General features: G+C 46.7%; 3 long non-coding RNA genes across 3 annotated transcripts in view; 1 reads left to right on the top strand and 2 right to left on the bottom strand.

Annotated features, from left to right (window-relative positions):
• LOC115302688 overlaps positions 1–27,350 on the bottom strand; it is a 90,837-nt gene that overhangs the window by 62,745 nt on the left and 742 nt on the right. The window lies entirely within an intron of this gene.
• LOC115302687 lies at positions 9,121–26,497 on the top strand. Its single transcript, XR_003913589.1, has 3 exons — positions 9,121–9,208; positions 11,382–11,612; positions 26,381–26,497. It is a non-coding gene; the product is annotated as an uncharacterized LOC115302687 (long non-coding RNA).
• On the bottom strand, positions 22,192–23,876 carry LOC115302689. The gene is made up of 3 exons (XR_003913591.1): positions 23,781–23,876; positions 22,765–22,948; positions 22,192–22,342 (listed from the first exon to the last, which is right to left on the bottom strand). It is a non-coding gene; the product is annotated as an uncharacterized LOC115302689 (long non-coding RNA).

Consider the following 27,350-nt stretch of genomic DNA (forward strand, 5'->3'; position numbering starts at 1 on the left):
CTGTAAAGAAGCATGAGCCCTAAGGCTTCCACCCCACCCCAGGGCTGCTTGCTGACCTCTGACCTCTTGCCTAGTATTCTGCTTTCCACTCTCATAGCGGTGGTTAACCAGCCTGCCTCCAAATGGCCAGATGCCACCACTAAGCCCAGAAGAGTTTCAGGGCTGGAGAACCTTAACTCCAAGTAGCACACAGGCCACATAAATTCCTCAAATAGGCACCCCAAAACAAGACTCCCCAGGGATTCAGTTTATCTCACCAAGTTTCAGCAGAGGGAAAAACATTCTAATGGCACGTAAGGAAAGCTGTCAGAGAACTGTTTTGCTCAACATCAAATGCATTCCAGGCCTTATCTAATCAGGGAGTCTTCTTCACAGCTGATGCAGAGGCTGTTCCTGAGCTGGGAGAGAGGCCTTGATTTTAAATACAAAATGATGGTTCTTTTGGCACAGGCAAAATCGGTTGGCAGCTGGAGGTTTGGAGTGACCCCTGACCCTCTCCCACAGTTCCTCCTGAGTCCCGCTGCACAAAACTAAGCCATGCTCAAATCCCAGGCTCTAATTGGCTCTGGTTTGTTTTGCTTTTCTATTCTATCCAGAGCTTCAAAAGGCGTTTCCATAATTGTTTGAGGCATGAAAAAGGCAGGTTTCAGCTTTCCTAACTGGAATTGGAGGTAATTACTGTCTTGCACACACGAGCCGGTACATGCTTCAAATCAGATGGCTCTGGGTTGTTTTAGAAAGTGTAGCTGGGCCTCTGAGCCAGGAGAGGAAAGACTATGGAACCTTCCAAAGGCTCTGTTCCAAAGAAAGAAAAACTCGGACATCTCAGAAATGGTGAAGGAGGCATCCATATTCTTCTGTGATTCCTTTAAGCTCTGCCCAAGAAGTTTGGCCTAAAAAGATTTCGTCCTCGACCTCATCTTTTCTAGGATGAGGAAGCATTTATTTTGGTCCCCTCTTTCAAGAGACAGAAGCTGACACCCCACATAACTCTCATCTTGTTTGTAATCAGCAACTATGGGTTTGCCCTGGGCTGTCCACTTGTGAAACCTCAGAATAGGGCAAACGGAGTCAGACAAAGTAAGAGCCACCTCAGAGCACCGGCTCAAGGATTCCCTGTATTCTGAAGACAGCAAACACATACATGGGCAGTCTCCAGTTTATAGCCCCCCACCATCCTGAGTGTGGACTGGGAAGCAAGACGCTATTTTACACCTCAGCCTACTTAGCTGTGTGTCCATTGGCATCTGATTCACATTACGAATCCTCCATGGCCTCACCTACAGAATGAGAATAGTGACTGGCCCAATCTCAAAAGGTTATTGTGACATCTAAATGAGGTCAACCTGTGTCAAAGGCTGAGTATAGTGTCTGCACATAGTGAGTGCCCAATAATAGTATGGCCATGAGGGCCCAGGGTCTGCCCTAAAATGGTGGAGGTTTTCAAGACTAGAGATCCAGAAGTAGAGGAAGAAAAGCTGGGCCAGGAATAATAGAAGGAAGGTGGAGGAGGAGCAGAGTGACAGCTCCTGCCTCAGTGTCTTCCCTCCCAAGGGCATGGCTTTAAGCATATTAGGTAGCCTGAAATTCCACAGATTAGTGATTTAGTTCTGCCTTTTTTCAATAACACATCTCAGTGAGAACTAGCTGGTTAAACAGCATTCACACATCAGCATAAACTGGTTTATTTGCTTTCTTTCTAATACCTACACACTCAGCAGCTTGGGGGTTAAGGAGGTTGCGACCAAGGAAGAGGCAGAGATAGTAATAATTTAGGGTCACAAGGCACTGCCTGGGACAAGGCCAGTCCAGATTCCAAGAGCTCCCATTTATTTCACTCACTGGCCCACAGAGAGCCTCCCTGGGGCATGGGAAAAGGAGGAGGTGGGGGTCAGATGTGTGCCGGAGGCCCTGAATTGCCTTTCTGATTTTTGTATTTACATATATGGACACTCCTAAAACATACTCTTCCAGTGGCTTCCAGGACTACCTCCTCTCTGGGAGCTCCTCCTGCTCTGCCAGGGTGCAGGGCTCAGACCTTTGTTCTCCTGTCACACATCACCCCTAAATGATCTCATCCAGGCCCTCTCATGAGAGCCTGAGTGCCTCTGTGTTGCTCACCCCAAACCAACTTCTCTTTTGGTTTGGTTATTTAGTTGCCTACTTGAAATCTCCCTTTCAAGTGTTCCAAACGCCCTACAACCCCTTACCCCCACCCTATGCCACCAAAAATGATAAAAACAAAAACCATCAATAAGGTCTCCATATAAATGTTCTCACTGCAGATGATCTTTGAACAGTTGACCTTCCTCTTTGCACCATTTACTGCTCTTTCACAGCACTTAAGACAATGTATAATCAGATATTTATTTCTATAATTATTTGTACAATATCTGTCTCCCAGTAGACTATAAACTTCATGAGGACAAGATGAGGTCTACTGTCCCCTGTTCTTCATCTAGCCCAGGGTCTGACACAGCTTTAAGTCCTTACTATACATTTGCTGAATGAATGAATGATTTCAAAGTGGACATGGGTCCTCAGATCAGGAAGAAGACTTTCTAGGTACAAGAAAGGCTATGAAACCTTGCAAAAACCTTGAGATCACACCTTATTTTTCCAGAGTGGGCCATTTTGCTGCTCCCTCCTCCCATTTACAAAGTCTCATGTTTAATAAAAGCCCCCAACAGTTACAGCAAACATACAGGACTTGATCATGAACCTGATGAAATGCTGCAAGCCTAAATGTCTGATATGGGGAATACCTAAATTATTTTCATAAACATGGCTGGTCTCAATTATCCATTCCAGTGGATAATCTAATAGCCAATAATCTAATAGTTTGTAACTCAATAGCTTATAATCTTGAAAGTTTTACATGTGCCTTTTGTGAATTTGCATCAATATAGAAGGAGCTCTGATGGTTTAGGAATTCACAGTATTTTGGGCTCAGGTGTCCAATGGAACTATCCCTAGTTGCCTATTAAGGACTTCCATGGGCTCCAACCACATGTGGAAAAAATACTGCATTATGTTTGGGAGGTAAGCACGTTAGGGTTTTGTTTGTTTGTTTGTTTAGTTTGTTTTGTCATAAGAATTGGGGTCCAAGCTCCAGCCCTGCCACTTACCAGCCCTGTTTTCAGGTCACCTGGTGTTTTCTCCTCAATACCTACCTCTCAGGACTGTGATGAAATTTTTCAGGAAAACTTAATGTGAACCACTTGCTCAGGTAAATGCAAAACAAATCAAAAGTAGGGTTGGGCCCTCTACAAACTTTCTGTTTCACAGCTGAATGAAAGAAAGGTTTCTCTATTCTTCTCTTTTTCTTTCTGCCTTAAAGGACTTTCTCTTCCAGGCTCAGTAGGCTAAAGTAAACAGCGTCCTTGCTTTACAAATCACATTTGATTGTGAAAGCTTCTGCTAATGCCTGTACAAATCTGAAAGAAAAATGCTGTCTTGAGCAATCTAATATGAAAAACTGACTGTGGGCCCTCCCTAGGCTCCACTAGCCCTATCAACAATACAAATGATGGTGCATATGTCTGGGCCTCTGCCCATGTCATCTCGGGTCCAAGTCTCAGGGTTTTAAAGTAGAAATATCCTAAGATCCAAGGCAGAACCAATTGTCTGTTGTTGGGGGGAGGGTAGAACCCTAGAGTTCCCACCTCCTTTTCCTGTCATGAAGTTTATATCTCGAGGGAAAACAGCTGTCCATTCTCAGGCCAACTGGGACTGAAGCCAGCTGTTGCTTCCAGATGCCAAGAGCCAGATGTACACCCACTCTTCCCTCCCACTCCTTACGCCTGAAGTCTTAAACTTTACTGAATTTATTAATAACCTTCACAACTTGCTAAAAATGCATTTCCTCAGGATCCCCCTCCAAAGAATCTGATCCCGTTAGTTCCGGTTGGCCAAGAAATTTACATTTTCAACAATAACACTTCCACCCCCATCTTCTCTTTTCCCTAGGAAATCCTGATACAGTTGATCTGAAAATCATACTTTGAGCAACAGTCTCTATAGGAGAGGCACTGACATGCTGGTAAATGTTTAACAACCAGGTTTAGAGGGGAGAAAGCCTGGTTTGTAGCTTGCTGATTTCTGTGATGTAAATATTCCCACCATGGTCAGTTCAAGCTACCAACATAACATCATAATTTTGAAGTTGGGAAAAGGAACATGCAATCAATCCTCACAAGCTCATAGGAAATGGCTCTGGCCCACCACTGGGTAGAAGCCTCTGGATGCCTTCAAATGCTATTTCCTGGGCTTTGGCACAGAAGGGTCACTGTTCAACCCATGATGTCACATCCCTGAGTATTTTTTTCCTCTAAATCCTTAGCTTTTTGAATGGCTTGTTTTGGTGACTGGTTCCCAGAGACCTCTAGGGGTTCCAAACCAGAAAGAGAGGAAAGAGAGAAAGAGTTCCAGGAAAGAAAACGCAATTAGTGTGGGATGTTGGCCTCAGCCATACGGTCAACCTTGTTCGACCGAGCTTTCAGCAGGGAGGAGCTTTGCAAACACCTGCTTCTGCCTTCATTTGATAAGCTTTCTGGTCAACTCACATAAACCTGATCCTGCTGACCTGGAGAATGATGAAAAGGCTGAGTCTTGGGGACCTGAGGGGATGAAAGGGGACGGGGGAGGACCATGGGGAGGTCATATGACCCGGGGTCGCTCAGCGGCTTACGGCTTCCCCTTTGTCTCCCTGCTCTGGTCCCATGTTGGAAGGTTTTGGTGATTTCCTCCCACCCCCGACCAGGCCAACAGATGTGGAAAGGTCTCCAGTTCCCAGGGCTCTGGACACAACTGCCTGTTGTTTCCCGCTTGCAGACGAGGTCTGTGATCACAGACAGAACAGCTACACAATCACTCCCCAAAGAGCTGAGCCCGGTCAGGTGTGGGGTTCAAACCTACTCGGACTTTTCTGCAGCAAAAAAGAAATGTGTAAGCAAAACTAAATGAGTGTGAAAAAGAACCATCCCTCTGTCTGTGTTCTCTAAGTCTGCTTTGTGGGGATACTGAGGGCTCCAGGAAAGGCAGCGTCTTTAGCTCCTTCCACAGCAGTAAAATCCTCATGGAGGCCATGACCATTTGAAGATATGCTGCCTTTGGGGCCGGCTGCCTATCTTGTGGATGTAAGACCTCTGCCCACTTTGAGCTTGGAGCTTAAAGGACCCTGCTCCCCTGAACAGGATGTCTTCTTCAGTCCACTGAGCTTTCACTGCTCAGTGGATGAAAAGAAAGGGTTCAGGTGTTAGCCTCCTCATTTACCTTGGTTTTTCAACACAGACAGTCTGAGAGATTTCTCAGTGCCAAGTTTCCTACTGCCATCCATTCACCTCTTACAAGTGGGGCAAATGGAAGCATGAAAACACACTAGCCTTCCCGAAATAAAGAAATTATCTCATATCAAGCCCATCTACAAGAATGAGCTGATATCTAGTGGTATATTTTCTAGCTTATGCCACAAATGGTGGCCATTACAATTTGACACAAAGTCCTGGCACACATGTCTTAGCATGTGGCACATTCACCCATAAATGCCGCAAGTGATAGAAAGGCACCCTTTTCTCTAAAGAAATGGTTCTCAAAGTAAGATCTGTGGACCCTTGTCATCCTTGAGGTCCTCTGAGGGTATCTGCAAGTCAAAATTATTTTTATTTTAATACCAAGATGTCATTTGCCTTCTTTGCTGTTGGCATTTGGATAACATTGCTGGCGCCAGAGATGGTACTGGCAGTCATGAGACCCTTCACTGCCCAAATGTGACAGGACAAAAAACAAACAAAAACAAAAGAAAGAAACTGGTTTTGACTTAAGAACGTCTTAGATGAAGCAGTAAAAATTACTAGTTTTTTGGAACCTTGACCAAAGTGCACATCTTTTTTACTGTTCTGTGTGGCTAACTGGAAGGTGAGTGTCCTGAAGCCCAGAGCTTGTGTGGAGGAAAGGCACGTGTGAGAGGAGGAAGTGAGGACCGGCACCAGCCCTTCCAGAAACATCATGTTTGCTCAAAAGGATCAAATAACCATGGCTATTTAGACTTGGTTCTTGGACAGACACATTCTCCCAAATGAACAGAGTTTGTCTCTTCAAGAAAGGTTACTGACAGACAGCATTTGTTGTCAAAGTGAGAGCTTTCAAGCAAAAGTTAGAATTTCTGACAACTTGTATTTGCTCCAGTGAGCTTAACACCTTCCCAGTACTTAAGGAAGCTTCTGATAAGACCAAGTGCTGTTATTAGGAAGTGTGACTTTTTTAGTTTTCATCATGAAATATATCCAATTCCAAATCTGCATAACTTGGTAAGCAATATTTTCCAAATGACCCATGCATAGGATTATAAAATCATGCATAGATAAAAGACCATGCAAAGTGCAAGACAGACCAAATGGGTTTTAATGTAACAGAGCACATAAAGTTCATTGATATAGTTTCTCTTTAGAAAAAAGATTTTTAATGCTTATTATTTATTTTTTTTGAAGGAGGGAGAGAGAGACAGAGAGAGAGACAGAGAGAGAATGTGGGGGGGGGGCAGAGAGAGAGAGGGAGACACAGAATCCAAAACAGGCTCCAGGCACCAAGCTGTCAGCACAGAGCCTGATGCGAGGCTTGAACTCACCAACCGTGAGATCATGACCTGAGCCAAAGTCAGACGCTTACCCAACTGAACCACCCAGGCACTCCCACTGATATAGTTTCTGATGCTATGCTGCAACTAACAAAAACTACCATTGGTTGAGTTTTGGTAGCGTGTCAAAGAAGAATACAGGCTACCCCCACTATCCAAAAGTAGAGTGTTCCTATGAAATCTTTTGTAGGCTGAAAGGGTGGAAAGAGGCAATTACCTTTAATTTCCATTGGAAAATTTTTCGAGTGTTCTCAGACCCCAAAATATTTCTCTTAGGCTTTTCTCATACCTTAAGACACATCTTGCTAACAAAAGCACCTCAGAGACACAGTTCAAAGCTACGGCAGCTTGACACTAAGTACTTCCCAGGGAAGGAGCCGAGCGGCACCACTCTTGCTGGCTGGGGTGCACGCCGCCTCTGTAAGGTCTCTTTGTAAAACAAATGTTGAGTGAACAGTATTTTCACTTTTTGCCTTTTCTCAAAAAAGTGAAGATCCTCTTAGGATTTCTTTTGGTTAATGAAAACAGGCACTAATGTAGGTCTTTCATAGAATCAAAATGGTGTATCACAGACTTATCCACAATTATATAAAAATAGGCTATTAAAATAGTCCTCCCTTTTCCACCTACATATCTATGTGAGGCTGGGTTTCCTTCAGATACTTCAATCAAAACAACATTATCACAGCTGATTGAATGCAGAAGTAGATCTGAGAATCCAGCTGTCTTCCATTAAGCTAGACATTAAAGAGATTTGCCAATATGTAAGATATTGTCACTCTTCTCACTAAATTTTGTTCTGTTTTGTTTTGGAAAACAATTATTTTTACAATAACATTGTTATTTCTGACTTTTTAACAAATGAGATAATGTATGAATTTTAATGAAATAATAAATATGACTTCATATAAATGAATACTATATGGTTTAACAAATAAATATGGCAGATGATTTACTTATCTGTTACTGCATACTTACTCCAAAACCAGATGGCTTAAAACAACAGTCACCATTTGTTAACCTTCGTGGTTGCTGTGGATCAGGAATTCAGAAGTGGTCTGACTGTGAAACTCTGGCTTGGGTGTCTCTTAGGACGTTACAGTCATCTGGAGGCTTGACTGAGGCTGGAGGAGCTGCTTTCAAAGCGGCTCACCCACGAGCCTGGCCAGTTGTTACTGGCTCTTAAGAGGGACCTCAATTCCTTTTCATGTAGGTCTTTCCCCGTGTACTCGAAACATGGCAACTGGCTTTCTCCAGGGCAAACAACAGAAGAGACCAGGTAGAAACCTGGTGTCCCTCTTATGATCTAGCTTCTGAAGTCATACACCCACACCTCTGCCATTTTCTATTGGTCACACAGACCAAGCCTGATTCACTATGGGAGGCATAAACGCTAGAAGATAAGGATCTGGGTCTACCCCAGAATTTATCAATAGATACTACCCACATAAACAAAGGTTTTTTGGGGGGGATCTTCAACAAATTTAGAGTATAAAGGAGTCCTCAAGACCAAAACATTTGAGAGCTGCTAGCCTAAGGGAATTGATCCATATCTTAAAAGGGTCTTTCCCTGCTTCCTCTCTTTCTCCTCCTCTTCCTTCTTTTCCTATGTCTTTTTCTTCTTGTTCTTTTTTTTTTTTTGGTCTTATTGTTTATATTTAAGCCATCACTTAGGCAGTTTCTCGCTCCATGGGATTGGGGACAGTTCCTTCTAGCTCTGTCTTCTGAACTTCAATTTATTGGGGACACGCCCTGTAACCCTGGCTTATTGGGTCTTGTGTCTGGCAATGCTTGGGGGTCACTTTAGCTCTATTCATTCTCAGATCAGGTTCCCTGGACAGCCCATGTCTCTAAGAGGGGGCAACGGCAGGCAAACCAGGGTCACTACTGGGCAGAGACAAGCATCTCTGAGCCAAGGGCCTGAAGGCAGTGGTGAGAGCTGTGAGCTAAACAGACCAGGGTCCCTGCCCTCTTCTTCACTATTCCTGGAGTTTTCTGTAAAACCCCAGTTGCATTTACTCTCCCGGGTCTCAGGCACAACCCCCCTAGGAGCAGCGGTTCTGATGGCTTGTACAGACCTTCTACTACCCATTTTGTAAAAGACAGTAAAGAAAATGCACTCACTTTATGTAAAAGAGTGCAAGAATGTTCTTGAGCTTCTCAGTCCTTTTTTTCCCCTTAGCTTTTCTTATCATCGGAAATGAAAGAAAACAGCCAGAGGAGATAGGATCTTAGGTCAAGAAATCCTAGCAGGTAATTTGGGAGTTGAAAACAAATCTCCCTTGAAATGAATTAAACAGGTGAAGGGGATTCCAGCTTCAACTCCTAAACCACACCGTATCCCGGCCGGCAAATGACTTCCTTCCAGCCCCAGGCAAATCCCCACTTCCACCCACTAAATGCCTGCAGTTAATAAATGTTCAACAACAACAAAACCCCAAAGTGGAAAAAGGAGGACTGATTGGAAGCCAAGATACCAGAAGGACTGCTGGAGAACCTTCCTGAGAGTTGCATCCACGGAAGGAACAAGAAAGCAAGGCCTGCTTGGGGCTGGAGGACCCGAGACATAGCTAGGTACATATCTGGGTTGATTTAAAATGACTATTTTTCTTGATCATACTTGCCCACTTGTTTTCATTGGAATTGTGTACCACAATCCACATTCAAACCCTTCAAGATGGATAAAATCTCCAGAACCTACTACTGAGCCACGATAGAAGTCATGCCTCCTGCTAACTATGCCAGGACTGGAAATCCCAAACTCAGGTCTAGATAAGTCTTCTGAGGGTTGGTGAGGAGGTTCTCATAGGTCCAGGGAGAACTGAGTAAAATAAAGATCAAGTTATGCTCTGGGGAATTCACTCAGCATTTCTTATTATTCCCATTTTACAGATGAGATAACAGAGGCTTAGAGAGGTTGAGTGCCTGGCCCTACAGCTAGGCAGCAGCAGAGCCAGGACAGAGATTCATATGACAAATCATAATGGCGATCATTTTCTGAGCACATTTCACGAGACAGGCAAAGTGCTTGCACTTTCTGCATGTTAACTTTTTCATTTCTCATGGGTTGCTTCCTTTTTAAGGAGTGAAACTGTCCAATAACACTTTCTACCACATTGGAAATGCTCTCTACCTGCACTGTCCAGTACCGTGATAGTCACCAGCCCCCATGTGGCTGCTGAGCACTTGAACTGTGTCAAGTGGGACCAAGGAACTGAATTTTTTATTTTATTTTATTTTAATTGATTTAAACTTTAAATTGCCACACATGGCTAGTGGCTACTGCATTAGACAATGCAGTTCTGGGGGTTCGGTAGCTTTTCACAAAGCTTTTAAAAGCTTGTTAAGTGGTAAGGCAAGGCTTGCATTCCAGACTGCATGAACCCAAAGCCTATGCCCTTCCCTTCTCCCCTCTTCTCCCCAGTGAGGTAGCCTGCATTTTGTAAAATGAAAGGCCCTGGGAAGGAAACTAACCAGACAGCCAAAAATACAGCCAGACCACCTAAAGGCCAGGTTTGCATTTGAGTCTGATTTTTCTGAGTATGTCTAGAGGCCCCAACAGAGGTCCCAACAAGTGACCAAATACCCCAGTTAGAAGCTTGAGACCCTGCACCAGCACCTTTCCAGAGCCTACCAATAGTGGCCTGGTTGATTGAGGGTTCTATGACTCACGGGTCCCAACCCTGCTATTTAAACATCAGCATTTCCTTTTTTTGGGCTTAAGACTAATTGGTATAGAGGTAGTGAGCTCCCGGGCCCAGCCCCACCCTGTTGAAACATGTAGCTCTCGAAGGTTTCCATTTCAGGCACCACCTGTGAGTACAGCTACCATCTGCCACATGTCTGAGTGCAAAGGTTTAACCTGTGCAGGGACATCATGCTTTCCTCAGCTTCCCTACAGCCTTCCAGGGTGCATCTCTGCCGCATCACTCCCCTGCCTCAAAGCCCCCAAAGACACCCCATGATGCTCAGAACAAAGGCCAAAGTCTTCTTTCTCTGAGCTGCCCCCCTTCCCCCAACTTCTCTGACTTTCCGTCCCATGTCGTTCCCATCACTCACTCTGCTCTAGTCCCTGATCTCCTAGCTGTTCCCCGACACATCAGACTTGTCCCTGTCCCAGGCCTTTGCACTCAGGGTTCCTTCTGCCTGGAATGCTCTTTGCTAGGATCAAACATGGCTTACTCTTTCTTCACTCAACCTCTTCCCCAATGTCACCTCTCCAGGAAAGTCTTCCTGACTCCACCGTGTATAAAATAGTGCAACCCTCACCCCTTTCTCTCTACCCTGCTTTACTTTTTCTCAAGGCACTTATTGCTAGTTGATATATCTGTATGTGTTGATATACGCATATACCATTTGTTGTTGTTGGTTGGTTTGCTTATAGACAATAAGCAAAGAGATGTAAACAAGGTAAGGAGGGACATTGTCCTTTTTTATTGTGTATCTCCAGTGACTAGAATAGAGTCTGGCACATAGGTGTTTAGTGAATATTTGTTGAATGAATCAGTGAATGAATGAATGCATGCATGACTTCTTACTGTGAGTGTGAAGGGGTGGGAAGGGGTGGGGAGACTCAGGCTTGGCTCACTCTACACACATCAGTGCTTCCATGACTTAGATACTGAACCATGAGAAACAAAGAGATTTGTTGGTTTAGTTTCTTTTGCCCTGGGAAAATTAAAGATCACAGATAATCCGAAACTCAGTGCCAAGTTCTCTATTTATAATCAAGGAATTATTCACACAGAGGTAAACAAGAGCAAAGGACTGACAAGTGAACTGTAGGAGGAGAATGATGGGAAACAGATCGAGGCACCCGTACATCTGCATGCCTTCAACAGGCCTGGGTTCCCACCAGCACTGGCTCAACCTCGGATCCAGAGAACCCTTGATGATTTCCAGTCCCAGAATCCTCTGGGCTAGGCTGCCCAGGTGGCTATTGGGAGTGAGGTGGTGATTTTAAACAGAGGCAGCCTAGGTAAGTCCCATCCCTATGCAATAATGATATCATTCAGCCATCTGAAAAGTATACCTAGGACAGCACGTGTTTCTTTAGTATGCCTAGGCTCACAACGTTTTCCTAAAATTGGGATTTTTGGGGAGAAAATTTCCTTTTCTTCTTTAACGTATTCTACAGAATTTAATTTCTTTCATTTAATCTCTAAAAACTTCTAAGAAACAAAATTAGCAGTGTCTGGAAATGTCTGACACATGGAGGGTAATCTGTAAGTACTGGATGAGTGAATAAAAATGTTAAGGCAAAGTGGAATGTAGTCTGGTGAGGAAAGATGTAGGTGAGCAAACCCGGATTTCTGAATACCATGGGCTGGAACCTGTGCTTCACCTCAAATGTCTCAGTTTCCCTATCTGTAATACTAGCCTGGATGAGCTGGCCTTGAATTCCACCCCCCCCCCCCCCCAGTTCTGACACTCTCTAAACCTCTGAAAAATTGCATTATGACTTTATTGTGGATTAGGTCTACACGGTGTCCTACTGAGAGCAAGGCCTGCCCCTCTGGAGACCATCCATTGTTTTTAAGCACCAGAGGTTATTTAATAGCAACTCTCCCAAAATATTTTTCATGTCCTTCATGAGAGAAGGTTCTGGAAGGTAGCCATCATCAAAATAGGAAGTAAAGCCAGGCTGGCGTTCCATTGATCAGATAACGCAGACTCAAAGTTCCTGTCACCCCATATGGTGATTCTGGGAGCTTGACCAGATTTCAGAGGTTTTATTCAGAGCAGTAAGAAATCATCTTTGTGGCTTGTGGGATTTAGTACCTATTTCCTTCCTTTCCACAGCCCAGGGCCCTGGGTGCCAAGATAGGCTCCAGTGACTCTTCTTCTCTCGGGGCCTCAGCGCAGCCCGTCTAGCGTCTGAGGAGAGTTCCCCCGATTGGCACCATCAGGACTCCCAGCAGTGGCTCGAATGGCTTCCCTGTCCACTGCAGCATTTTATTACAAGCTACCTGTTAGCTTGCCATTTCCTTCTACTCTTAAAATTGTCCTAAAGCACCAGTCCAGCGGAATTCAGACTCCTTCTCTACGCTTCTGACTCTGTTCACTGCCTTGATGCACCAGGAGGATAAGGAACACCCGATCGAGAGTCTGAGAGAAGAGACCTGACTGGCTTCATTTGGGGCATCTCCCTAGGCCTCAGTTTCCTCAGACATGGGGTCAGAACAGGGTGCTCGCGATCTGCCCCACATCCAAGTCCCCCCAGGCCCAGAGGCAGAGCCAGCCTCTTCCCGCGAGGGGGTCACAGCTTGTATGTTATGTAACTTCCATAAAGGCAGGGGCTCTTCTTTTTCTTTTCTTTTTAATGTTTTTAGGTACTCTAGGAAGAGAGAAACATTTTTATGATCCCAGTAACCAAACAACATAATGAAAATCATGGCAACCATCAGCCTAATAAAACCCATGGCAAAAGCCTCCACATTCTAAACCAAGACCCTGGGAATTCAAATCTCTCTGAAGCCGTAAGTGGCCAGGGCCTTGCTGAAGGCCTTGGGATGCCGGCTGATGGTTGATGAAAGGATTTTAACGCGCCACTGAAATTCTCTTTTCCAAAATAACCACTTTGAAACCTGTTAATTACAGACACACAACCAGCCCCAGCCCCCCAACAGGACCTGGGGCTTTCACCAGGGAGAGCCCGGCTCCAAGGCTGGCTGCTTCCATGACGCTACACATGCTTTGTGTTGGGTGAATTAGCTTCAGGAAGAGAATCCAAATTAATTAAAACCACATGCCACTCCCCTCACCCCCAGCCTCCTACCCCACCTCCCTCCCCTGGAGACAGAGGCCAGTTCAGTATAATTTGGTCCAGTGTTTTTGTTTCCTAAAATCTGTCTTGGGCTCTGGGCCATTAATAGGTTGCAGCTGATTTTAATCTACATGAATCAGAGACCTCGCTTCTTTGGTTTTAAGGAGATTACAAATTGTGTGTCCCACAAACGGGATGGAGGGGAAAGGCCCTGGGGAGGGCGGGGGAAGGGGACAGATCCTGGAAATCACAAAAATTCTGCTCTCCATTAAGTGGGTGGGTTTTCACGAGTCTGTGATCTCTCAAAGCTGGAGGAGAGGAGGGAAGTAAGAGGTGAGGGCCTTGCTGTTGTGACCCCCCCCCCCGGTGGGAACACAGAACCTGGGCCTGTGTGAACAGAACTAGAAACAAGGATTTGGATGAGCAGAGAGGTCTCTACCCACCTACCTACAGCACACCCATTTCCCAAGCTTATCCTGAGCACCTATCCCGAGCCAGAACAGGGGTCGGCAAACCATGGCCCATGGGCCAAATTTTGTAAACAAAAGTTTTGTCATAACACAGTCATGCCCATTTGTTTACGTATTGTCTGTGGCTACTTTAGAGTTGTGACAGAGGCCCTGTGGCCCACAAAGCTGAAAATATAAACTCTGTGCCCCTTGCTGGTAAAAGCTTGCTGACCCCTCTGCTGGAGAAGTACTGGGGAGGTGTGGACTTCCGTGACAACAAAGGACGGACTTAGGATGGTTCCCACATCTCACATCCCACATCCGAGGTCTAGTTTCTTCTAAACATAGCTCTTTAGGAAAGTGGCTCTATGTCATTTAAACAATGGCCGTAAAGAACAATGCCAACAATCATGCCACTCAGTTAAGGGTCCACAGTATTTGTCCTGACAAGTCTATACTTCCGTTTCATAGGTGAAGAAACAGTCATTGAGAGAAAGCAACTCACTGAAGGTCACATGGGAAACAGCACAGTTAGGAAGAGCCAGGCCTCTGAGTCACAGAAAGATCTTCCATTTATCAGATGATGGTAATGAAGGGAGTTAGGGGGCTTTAACAGAACACCACTCCCTATATAGGTTGTACTGGCCATTTTATAAAGTTTTTTCCATGTATGGCTCTACAAATAATCCATTGAGAGGCTCAGGGAACTATGCCTCCATTTTTTAGGTTAGATTGAGAATCAGGCCAACCCCCTTGAAAAGCACCTTTATCCAAATCCCAATGGCTAGTGAGTGTTGGGGTAGTCAGTGCAGGCCTTCTGGGCCCTAGATGACCCTCATTCAATCAGGACCCCAGGCTGATCCCAACTCACCAGTATGCCTGTAAGACAGCCCTTGGCCTTCAGGGCCATCCAGGCTAGCAGGGGGAGACACGAGGAAGGGGTGGATTATGATTCCATTATAGGCACAGGGATAGAGGGGTACATGGGATTCCTGGGGAGGACAGAGGCGAGGAATACGACCCTTCCCAGAAAGCAAATTCCTCTGTAAGGAAACCCGAGCGAAGAGCTCCTGATGCAAATGCTGCTTGCAGGCTGGAAATACAATCAGGCCCCCTTCCAAGACTGTTAGGGGGGCAAGTAATTTCTGGGGTTATTGAGGGGACAGGCAGGGAAGCCTGAAAAATCAGCACTCCCCCAGGGACTAGTCTTGGCAGGCAAACGGATGACACCCAGAAAGCTGCTGCCTTGGAGCAGGAGGGGCAAGTGCAGGTCTCGTCCCACAGGAGCCTCTTTCCTCCGGGGCTAGGCCCATCTCCAGCTGGAGGTGCTTCCCGCCAAGAAAGGACATCTCCCAGGCTACAACTACAGTTGCCTGGAACACTCTGGAAGGGGGCTCTGCTGGGCCTTAAATGGAATCACAGATCAACAGAGTGTCACACTAGCTTGCATAGAGTGTTAACTCTCTGTAAAGTTCCCCAGCCAATAGATCCTATAAAGGAGAATGATCTGTACCTTACTGTCTCCATCGCCACTGCTGTCTTAAGGCCTTTTTCCTTGGCAAGCGTCTCCCTGAACTTTAGGCACTGCTTCAAAGGAGTTTCAGAACTCACTGAGGAGGCATGGGTCCCAGTCGGTAGAGTCCTGCTGGTGTTCAGAGGTTTCTTAGTGATGAGATATTGTGAACTGCCTGAAGGTGATGAGGGAAGCCAGCAGAGCAGGGATGGAGTAAAAAGCACACTCTATCACCATAAACAACTGAAGTCCTGCACTGGACCAGGGAAAAACCTGGGAAATGACCCCATCAGCATCTAGGGGTTTCCCTGCCAGAGGAGCTCTGTGCTCAGAAACAGCCTCAAGCAGGGCTTAGACCTTGCCTGAGAGAGAAAAAGGTATGGCTCCTCTGGCTTCTGCCTCCCAATGAGGCTCCCTACCAAGCTCCCTGACTGGCACTCTTTGCCTCCACCAGCACCAAAGGTTGTGGGTGTGATCTTCAGACCTCTGTTTGGTCTGGACTTGGTTTTCTGATAGGTTCAAGCTTTCTGCTTCATGGAACCCAAAACCCAGATTTACCACTCCTTCCTTGAGTCTAGACTAGAGCCAGAGCAGAAGCTCATGCCTCTCACGTGGGTGCATCAGAATCCCAGGTGTATTCAGGACACCTGACCCAGCAAAGTCCTGCTCTGTGCTGAAGAGCAATGTTGGCTCTGTTGACCCTGTTAATGGCTTCATGGCCCTTGATTAGAATAGGATGCACCATAGTTAATTAGCCACTGAGCATTTATTAGAAGCTGGGTGTCACATGGATGAATATACTGGCAAGAAAACTCTGAGGAGGTCACGTGCCAAAGAGTTTGTTTGTAGAGTGCGGTTTCTCCCCATTTACAGGTGTTCAGAAATGTCTGCTCATATGCTTGCCATGGTGGTGTTGGGTCAAACCCTCCAACTTCACTTCAGATGCCAGTCTGAGGACCCCATAGGATCTGTGGCCCTCAAATGAAGAACAGAGTGCTTGAGTCAAGCTTTACCCTTCCATGCCATCAAACAAAAGCAAGTCAGAGGAAAGCAGAGTGAAAAAGCTCATAAACACTTTCTGAGGCCAGGCTCACAAACTAAGCTCAGAGTGGAACTAGCCAGACAAGTTTAAAAACACATAAACACACAAGAATGTCCAGCTGCTATTAGATGAGCAGATTGGGCACTAAAATGGCTTCAGAACAATGAAGGACAGAATTTTAAAATTAGGTCTCTACATTCTCTGTCTCCCAAGCATATGGGGGTGGGAATTATGGGTTGATATTGAAAATTGATTTCATTGATCTTTCAAAAGACACAGGATAGTGACCCCCCCCACCACCACTCTGCTTCCTCACCCTCTTAAAACACACTGTCCCTCAATTCACCTCTGATACCTGGAGTTTTTTGCTCTAAACCATATTTTGTGTCCTGTATAAACAAGGCCTGGTAACTAGTACAGGAAATTAACTTCACAAGCTTTGAATGTGTACCAACCTGTGGGATGGGGAGTTGCCAGACATTCTTCTAACTGAGAATTTATACAGACTCTCGAAACTTTCAGTTTCCCTTCTGTACACTTGAATGCCGGCACACATACCATGCATGTGTATATACCCAAACACAAAATTTCCCCTCTTCCCCCCAACACACATGAGCAGAGATCTGGGCTCATACACAGACACTCCCCCAATCTGAAAACTTTCCTTTAGTTCCCCACTAGCCACCTCAATAAATTTGAGCATCTAAGTGTGTGGGTGCTCCCTGAAGCCCTCTGACAACACAGAGCTTTTTGCCCCCTCAGCCTACCCATCACACAGGAACTCAGAGCCATATCTGTAGTCTGAAATGCATGTGCACGCACACACACACACACACACACACACACACACACACACACACTCCCACGAGCTTAGTCTTAGCCGTGACGGCTTAGGTCTGTTTGCCATTGTTTCTCACATGTCTCTAATGGGGTGTTCATAAAAGAGAGTTCTGCCATCCTTTTCATAGCCATTTACCCCAAGTCTGCATGGTGGGAAGGTGGCTTTTACAGAGATGTATGGTCAGCAGAGTGAAAACAGGGACACGGGCATCCCTTCCGGTCTCCTGTCTGAGTCTTACACCCTAATGAGTACTGTTCTGAATTGTTTGGAGCATTTCTTTATTTGTTGCTCTGAAACCAGGGTAAGAAGGTTAGAGGCTCAGCTCAAGAATTTCTAGAAGTCTTCTCTCAGGGTTCTGCTTTGTCACCTCTTATTGGCCCAAGGTACCTGAGGGCACACCATGTGGTCCAAAGGCCTGGGTGGGAGGCATCAACCCAATAAACAAAGACGAATTTGGGTAGAAATTCAAAGAGATGAAAATAGGCCCAAGCGACCAGTACCCCACTGGGAACTCTGATGCACAAGAAGAGCTGGTATATAGAGGATTTCCCTCCCCTCCCCGGACAGCAGCAAATGGCACATTACATGAGCAAAAGGGATACTTTTTGTATTGGCAATAGGACATGCTAATGTGCAACTTCATTTTCTATGTCCAAGAGCAAGATAGACTTAATGCAGCTAAGAAACTAACTAGCCTGGGGTGCTTCCTCTGTGGGTCTGGATGGAGGGAATGGCTTCCCTTGCACCATTTACACACCACAGTTTACTCACGGTAGGCCCATGCAGGGTCGTGACAGATTTCTCACTGCTCCACTGGACAGTAGCAAGCAGCAAGCTAGAGGTACGTGTACTTTGTCCTCAGCCACTGCATGAAAACTCCACCTCACTCTATCCCCCAGCAGAGCTCTTTTTTTTTTTTTTCAAATAAAAAAAAAAGCAGAGCTGCGCTGGTTGCAAGGGGAGGGGATGACTCAGTTGTGTGTTGGCGGATGGGGTAGAGGGGGGTCCCATCTGCGCTGGCTCCACCCTGATCCTTCCCCCAGCTATATTTCAGGGACTCTCTGCGGGGTTCCTTGGACTGCAATTGAAAACCATTACCATAATGCAGGCCCTTTTTTATAATAATTGTTGAACTTTAGGACCCAAGAATACACACAATGACAAAGAGCACTAGACATGTGACAGCTCTTTCGAATTAGCCTTCTGCCTGCTATCGATGCGGGATGTAGCCCATATTTGGTGTGGTGTATGGAGTTACACCTTCCTTAAATTCCATGCCCCCTGCCCATAAGTCTGCAGCCCACAAGTTGGAGAATCACTGCACAGAAGTTAGAAGAGGAGCACGAAATGAGTGGGATCCCAGATGGAGTCCTCCTATGACAGTGCTTCAGGGTCTAGTGACAGAATTTCTGCCTAATGCTCTTCGGCCATGGAGAGCCATTAAAAAGCCATGTGCAATTATTATTATTATATTATTAAAGCTAAGGAATGACATGATTGAATGTGAACCAGCAAGAAAAAAAGGATTACTCCTTTGCAATTAAGTTCCCTTTAGCATCCCTAGCTGTCTGAGCCTCAACATCCACTGTGTCCACCAGGAGCAACTTCCCCCCAGGCTCCCACAGCTGGGTGTCAGCTAAGACACTGTCTTCTGGTCTCCATCATCAGAGGTGCTTACTGTCTGGCATGGCACTACCAAAGTGAGCGGCTCCATGACCGTTAGCACCCACTGATGAACGCAGTGAACACATGCCTAAATTGAAGAAAGTGCATGTGGGTGAGCAAAGGGGAATCTCTACTGTGTGTGGTATAAAGTAAGGTCTAATTCTTCAGCTTTGCCACCCTTAGACCATCTCACCCCCACCCCCATGCCACCCCCTCAACCTCCCAACAAACTTGGTTTTATTTGCTGAGTCAGGAAACACAGCTGGAGGTAGCATCCGACACAGGTTTGGGGAATGCAGCCATGTTCTGTTGCCTTGGGGAGAATTGCTAACGCTTTCAGTACCCAAATCCATCCATGCCTAAAATGAGGGGCACTGTTAACACGCATGTGCCTACCAACTTCAGAAAGGGCCGTGGGGACGAAGATGTAATTAGAGTCTGTGAGTGCTTTGTGCTTCCTGGATGAAAGACAACACTCTGAAGTTTTATTATCTACCTATTCTGCTTTTTTATTGTTCCAGTTCCCTTCTGTTTTTCCTTTTGGGGGTCTGTGTAAACTTTATTAGGTATTAATTTCAAAAAAGCCCTCCTTGCACCTCAGAGCGGGATTTTATTTGGTGCCTCAGAGAATTTCTTTCCATAACCTGGACCCTCAAAAGGATTCCTCTCAGTCATGTTGAAAGAGACCTGCCAGTGTTTGGCTGCTCGGTTTAGATCAAGTGAACGAAGAGTTGCCGAGCATCTACTAACATAAGCCTCACCCCGAGATGCTGGGCAGGCCCTGGGAGGAGTGGGGAGAGGTTGTGAACTTTGGAGCCAGGCCACCTGAGGACTGAGTTCCAGCCTGGAAGTTCCATGTGCTCTTCGGAGAGCCTTGGTCAATTCTTCGAATCTGTTTTGTCACCCATAAACTGGAGGTAATCCCATCCATCTCTCGGGGCAAAGTAATACAAAGATATAAATCTCATAGTGAGTAGTGGGAGGTAGGTCAGCCATTCCCAGCTGCCCATCCCCCCTCTTTAGGATCTGGCCTCTGGAGAAGCAAGAGAGGAAATGCCTCTCTACCCTCATTTCGGTTTCTCCTCCCTGAGGCCCTCTGTCTAGTCCTTGTGCATCCATCTTGGAAAGAATGCCAGCTGGTTAAAGAGCAGTTCTGGAACTTTCTCATCTCGGTTTCCCCCAGTGCTCCTGGGCAACCCATTTCCTCCATACATCCCCCTTTAAATAAATACCTCCCAGGTCCTCCACATTAGTATCCCCCTCCATCCTCCCCTCAAATCCTTTCCCAGGAAGGTGAAGAAAAGAACTTTCCCATCCTTTTGAGAAGGACAGCATGGTGGAAATGGCTTTGCTTTGTTGCAGCCACTTCGTGGGCTCCATGAAGTGTAGTCCTCAGAAGGCGAGCTCCAGGCAGGGGGGAAGGGACATGAGGCCCGCAGGGCGTGCTGAGGCTGTCCAGTCCAGGCAGGACCAACACTGCATTCAGGACAGAGCCTTTTCATCAATTCCCTCATGCCCCGGGTCCAGCAGTGAAGATGGCCCTAGAATGTTCCCTGGCAGATAGCACTGCCCAGTCTGAGAGAAGTGCACTAAAGGCAGCCACACAGGACCCTGCTGCGCTCTGAATGGGGCTTCTTGCTGTTTCTCAGGTTGTCAGGGAAGAGAGTGGACGCTAGGAGACCCTGAATAGCACCAAGAGGCCAACACACTTTAAATTAAGCTTCCGATGCTTACGAAGGGCTGGGCGTCCCACAGATCCCTCTGTGCACGGAGCTTTGAGGCAGCCGGTTCGTTCAGTCTGTTCTTTCAGAAGTGCGCCTGGGAAGCCAGGAGTTATTGTTTCCCGAAAGGTAGGCACTCATCAGGTGGGTGGTCTTAGCATTTTCCATGTGCTTTGATTCCCTCCCTCTTCTTTTCAGGACCACTGAGGGGGTTATTTCCCCTGTCCCAGCAGCACTGGGTTGGGGGGGGGTTGGCTGCAGTGCATCTGTGCCGGGTTTTCCCACAGGCCTCCAAAAAGGCCGCCGGGTTGCCTTCAGAAAGCCTTGGGCGGCCCGTGGTGGGAGCAGGGCTGCAGCTGCGGGCCCCTCCCTCTGCAGTAGGCTTTGATCAGTTTTTGTGGGGGCTGCGTTCGGCCTGACCTCCCATCTCCAGCGCCTCTCAGGTGGAAAGTTCTGTTCAGCCTGTCTGTGGCTTCAAAGGCTCTCCCTCCTTCAGGCTGGGACGAGACTGATAATGGTTCTCATTTTGTTGTCGTGTGATCTCCCAGCAGCCCCCATCTTTCAATTGACAGGCTTCTGCTTGTTTGCTTGGGGTGCTTTGGCCGAACTCAACCACCTTTCTGGTTGAGGAAGCACATTGACATCCTCCCCCATTGAGGCGCCTTTGATGGCTCAGACGTGGCCTCTAGCCCAGACAAAGGTGACCGGGCCACCGCAGCCGGGCACCTGGTGAATCAGACTCTGGGCGTCGGGCAGGGCAGACGCTGGAGAGAAGGACTCTGCGAGCCTGCAGTCTTCGGAGGAGCCCTCGGCTCCACCCTTCCCGCCTCAAGGAAGCCAATGCTTTCTGCTCCAGTTCCCTGCAGGAATCCAGCCTTGGGGGCGGAGGGGTGCACCGCCTGTGCCCAGGCCTGGACCTGGCTCTGTGCAGGAAAGGCCGTGAGTCCTGAAGATACCAGCTTCCCAAGAACCTGAGCTATTTGCTGTCTTGAGCGGTAGGCACCGGGCCAGCCAAATTCGGCAATTCCTTTCCTGGCCTATGATTTCCAATGGCTGTGGCCTGATGGCCTCAGTTCTCAGCCCAAGGGGTAAACAACAGCTGAGCAGCCACTCCAAGGGCCCACTTCCAGTGCCCTCCCCACACTGCCGCTGACCTTGAGCCAGGGCCTCCCGGCCCCCTGCCCAGGGCCAAAGGACAAGGCCAGGGTGACCCAGGTGGCTGTCAGCAAGTCTGGACAGGATTGCTGCCTCACCAGAGGTCCAGGGGGCCTCGAGCGGCTCGCTGAGCCTCACATGTGGCCAGGGTTAGGCTGCAATTTGCCCTTCAGTTTCCTCATATTTAAAATGAGGGTGGCCAAGGGCAACAGGAGCGGTCAGGAGAGCATCCTTCTTCCCCAGCCTGATAGCACAGTGCTCTTCCTTCCTTTTGATCATACTCAAAACAACTGCTGCAATAGAACAATGAGCCCGGGAGGAGGCCGGAGGGGATTTATTATGATGTTGTCCTGTGGCACAGCCTCTTCTGACTTTATCTTGCGCAGAGGTCTGCGTGGGAGGAAATCTGGCAGGTCCTTGGGTCACCTCCCTGCTCCTGCACTCACTCTTACGATGCAGAATGCTGGAAGTCAGGGAGGCTGCCCCATTAGCCATACCCCTGCCTAAGCGGTTAAAAGAAGGAGGTCAATCCAGATCTCTCCAGAACTCTGTGACTCTGTGAAAAGCAAAGGAACTCTAAGTGTAGGGCCTACCTGAGACCACCCTGAGGAAGAGAGGGCCCCAAACAGGGTCAGTCTGCCCAGGACAGGACTTTATCAGCACCTTCCTCTCCAGCCAGCTTCCTCCCTTTTCCTGGCTGCGGGAGAGAGTTATGCCAGATGGGTTCTGTTGTGGACTGTCCAGCTTCTCACATGGGAGAGGTCGCTTGAATAAGGGTTTCAGCTCTTCCCTCAGCATGGCTGAGGGGGGAGAAAGGCTCAGAGCCTTGGGGCCAAGAGGATCTTGATCAGTATCAATTATGACTAGATTTTCCTGGACTGTGCATGTTTTGCCAACCGTCTGACGTTAGCAGGATCTAACCAGATCCTTGCCCAAACTGTAGTGTCATTGGGGCTAATATTTAGAAAAGAAACAAACCTTTCTCATCAGCCAGCAGGGCACTGTGGGGTGCTCTGGGGTGCTCTGGGGTGCTGGATCAACCATCTTTGTGAGGCTTGGATCTTCTGTAATGCTATGGATTCGGCATAGGTCGGGTGCCACCATCATTCCCTGAATGACCTTGAACAGGCTATATGACCTCTCAGAGCCTCAGTTTATGCATCTGTAAATCGGGGAGGAGAATACTAACCTCTTAGAATTGTTTTGAGGACCAAATGAGATAATGTATGTAAATTACGTAGCATGTGTAAATGTTCTATAGAATGTGTTCATTATTATTACCGCCATTTTGAACAGGTGTGAGAGCCTGACCTGACCTCCTCCAATCCTGAATAGCATCCTTAAAAGTAAGCTATGGGCCCTCCTCTCAGCCACAAGGAGCAAATACAGGAGGAACACAGGAGGAAACAGCCCTGTATCACAAAGCTGACAAAGTTTGCCTCAGACATGAGCAGCAAGTCCAGGCACTGAACTTGGTTTTCTAGATTCCCTCTCTCTCCCTTGTCACATCATCTCTTTGCACAACCCCATTGTATTAGTTTCCTAAGGTGGCTGCAACAAATTGTCACAAATGTGGTGTCTTAAAACAATAGAAATTTATTCCACCTCAGTTCTGGAAGCCAGAAGCCAAAATCAAGATGTCGGCAGGGTCATGATCCCCCTGAAGGCTGTTGAGGAGAACATGTCCCTGCTTCTTCCAGCTTCTTGAGGCTCCAGGCATTCCCTGAGTTGGGACTGCATAGCTCCAGGCTCTGCCTATCTGCTCAAATGACCTCCTCTTTTTCACATGTCTCTCTTCTGCATGTCTCTTATAAGGATACTTGTCATTGGATTAGAGGCCACTTGGATAACCCAGAGGATCTCATCTCATGATCCTTAACTGAACTGCAACTGCAAAGACCCTATTCCAAGGAAGGTTACATTCACAGGTTCTAGGGGTTAGGCTGTGGACACCTCTTCTGGTGGCTGCCATTTAGCCCACTACATTGACTTACCCTACAGAAGGTCCCATTGGATTCGGAGTAAAATATCAAGACAAAAGGTCTCATGTGTGGCTGGTGAGGAGGATCACTTATTTGCATCTTGACAGCACTGGTTCTCCACTTGGCCTCAAGAAAAGGGCATGGTCCATTTTCAAAAGATAATCTGGCTGTCCATTTTCTATTTACTGGAGGCTAGTGAAGACAATCTCCTCTTGCTCTGTGAGAAACTGAGACGTCCTTGTGTTCAGTAGCAGGACTCAAATCAGAACTGCATCCCAGGGCTTCCTGTTCTCAGCCAGATATGTTGGGGTTTCAAAGCCCCTTGTGCCCCTGAAGGCTTATGAGTGAGCTGCAAAGACCTACTTCCAAATGGTGTGTTGATCCTCCTTTCTGCCAAGCCCGCTGGAAGCACTAGTTCTCCCAGTGCTCACCCCCTTCCCTTCTCCTCTCCTTGCTGTCCTCCCAAAGCCGCACATTCACAGAAAACGTCCGAGAGACCCTACTCCTCTCTTTTCTTAAAAGCTCCCTTCTTGGGGCCATACTCCCCCTTCCTTTCTCCATTTCCTCTTTCAGCCCTTGTTCAGCCATAAAGATCCATGGCTAACAGAAAGGACATTGTCCCCGGGATCCGTAGGCCTCTCTCTCAGCAAGGCCTTCCTTCCAAACTGCTGATGCTTTCAGCTACCAGAGTGTGAGGGAAGAAAGACTGTCATATAGTTGTATTTTCTATTCTTCTAATCAAATGATACTTTTATATAGGTTTAACATAGGCCTTGACTCCTTCCAAGTGGTTTCAATAAAGAAATCAGCTCTGTGTCTCTTCCCTCTGACCAGTCTAACTCAGGGGGGCCCTGCTAATGGTCTTGTCTTTCTCCTGCACAGCTACCATGAATAACTTTGCTTTTGTAGCTTTCCCTTGAAAGGTGTTCCTCCCATTTCTGGCTCCCAGATGGTAATAGATGGCATGTGTAGAGTTCAACTTGCACAAAAATGGAAGCTCTAAACACTGGATCACATACTAAGAGAATCCCACATGTTTTCTGAAATCTGGCTAAAAGTGGACAGTCAGTATGACCCTACAGTTCGAGAACAGGGTAGTTGTGAAGATTAACTGGTGAGAAGTGAAGAGATGATAGACAGTAAATAGCCCATTCCTTGCTCAGCTAAGGATAGCATGGCAAGGAGACAGGTAAAGTCCATTGTTCCTCTCAACATACCTCAATTTGTCTACTGAGGGCTCCACCTTCTCCTTTACCCCTGTGCAAAATTTATATCTCCCCTTATAGAGTATGTGTGCACTGACACAGCCATTGAGATCTTGAGGCTACTTTACAATGTAACTCCCATAAGGTAAAATCTTACCTCTGCTTGTAAATAGCTGGTGGGAATGTAAAACGGTTTAGCCACTAAGGAAAATAGTATGGTAATTCCTAAAAAGTTAAACATAGATTTACTCTATGACCCAGCAATTCTACTCCTATGGATAGACCTGAAAGAACTGAAAACAGTTACTCAAATAAATACCTTTACACACAAGTTCATAACAGCCCTATTCACAATAGCCAAAAGGTACAAACAGCCCAAATATCCACCTGTCTATGAATGGATAAGCAAATGCAGTACATCCATACAACAGACTAGTACTCAGCCAGTGAAGGGGTGAAGAACTGAACTGTGCTACGATATGGATGAACCTTGGAAATATGCCAGTGAGAAGCCAGACTCAAAAAATCACATGCTGTATGATTTTATTTATGTGAAATATCCAGAATAGGTAAATCAAGAAAGAGAGAGAGAGAGAGCAGATTGGTAGTTTCTAGGAGCTGAGAGGAGGGGGGATTGGGGAGTATTGACTAATGGGTATAGGGTTTCCTTTTAGGGTGGTAAAAATATTAGATATTAGTGGTGGCTGCCTAACACTGTGAATGGACTAAGTGCCTCTGAATTATTTACTTTCTTAAAAAATTACATTAAAATTTTTTTATGTTTATTTATTTTTTGAGAGAAAGAAAGAGCAAGCCAGGGAGGGGCAGAGATAGAATCCCAAGCAGGCTCCACACTGTCAGCACAGAGCCCAACATGGGGCTCAAACTCACTAACTGTGAGTTCGTGACCTGAGTCAAAACCAAGAGCCAGCTGCTTAACCGACTGCCCACTCAGGCTTCCATGCCTTCTTTACTTTGACATGTTTTATGTTATGTGAATGTCATCTTGTTAAAAATTACAAATGTTAAAAAAAATAATAAAAGAAATAAAAGAAAATCTGACCTTTGTGCTGCCCGCACACAACTCAGCCCCTCGCCTCACTCTCACTTCTCATGTTCTTCCTGGGCAGACCTGGATGCCCATTCTCAGTGCCAGGGCACCAAATCAGCTTACAGTGCAGATTACTGTCAAGCTTGCTCTTGATCCCACATCTGAGGCACATCCTCTAAAATTCCATGACTAAAGCTGAGTCTACAGCAACAACCAAATGTTTTAGCCGAGAACAATGGGTGTGGGTGAGAACACCTTAATAGCCAGACTGTTGTTTCCCAATATTTTGTTTCTGTGGCACTTAAATGGATTTTCTAAGCAAGATTAATAGGTTTGTACATTTCCCTGTCTTTAAGGATTTCTACAGGCTGTAAGAAGACAAAGAACACAAGTGACGAGACACCTAGAAAAAGATGTTCAAGGCCTATGTGAAGCCCACCCGGGGTTCTCTTTGAAACTGTTATTTGTTCAAGTTATGGGGGAATAAAGTTTATACTCCCATTATGTTTGTTCCAACTTCATTTGAGGACTATGAAGAAGAGACCTTTCAGGTTGTGCTTCCAGAACAGAGAAGGTTTGGGGCTTAATGGAGGAAAATGCCTCCACAGAAGGCACTGGGGCCATGGGGGCTTCCCCATTTAACTGGGATGGAAAGTTGAAAGTCTGGTAGCTGAGCTGTCATTCACTTGGGCACTCACTTATTCACCCACTCAACTGGCACCTCCATTGCCAGCAGGCACTGGGCCAGGCCACTGGCTGGAGGGGCCACAGGGACCAGTGTTTGCCCTTACAGCATCCACAGCCTCGCGTGGAAGTAGGGCCGGCACACTTCGGGCATCTCAGCCGTAGTGCAAGTGCTCAGATGAGAGCTTAGGGCCATGGGGCACCAGGAATCAGTGCCTCGGGCAATAGGAAGTGCTCCCCGCTCCCCAGAGTTAGTGACATCTGAGCCTTGACCTGAAGGAAGATTGATAGGAGACTAGCATGGCAGGCAGGTAAGCACAGCAGCCACATTGGGCCAAAGGCATGAGAAGGAGTGGTGTATCTGGAGAATGTGGCATATGATTATCACAAAGAGGGCCGCAAACATCCCTCTGGAACATGTAGGAAATGCCTGGAGTGACTGAGAGGTTGTTGCTGGAGAGGTCGGGTAGAGGATGGGTTCGGAGAGGACCCTGGAGAGCTTAACTTCGCTGGTAACATTTCTTACTCTGTCTCTGTCTCTCTCAAATTAAAAGTTTTTAATTTTAGAGAGGGTGTGGAGAGGGGCAGAGGGAGAGAGAGAGAGAGAGAGAGAGAGAGAGAAAGAATCCAAAGTAGGCTCCA

The sequence above is a fragment of the Suricata suricatta genome, chromosome 9, assembly GCF_006229205.1.
Source record: "Suricata suricatta isolate VVHF042 chromosome 9, meerkat_22Aug2017_6uvM2_HiC, whole genome shotgun sequence".
Classification (NCBI taxonomy): domain Eukaryota; kingdom Metazoa; phylum Chordata; class Mammalia; order Carnivora; family Herpestidae; genus Suricata; species Suricata suricatta.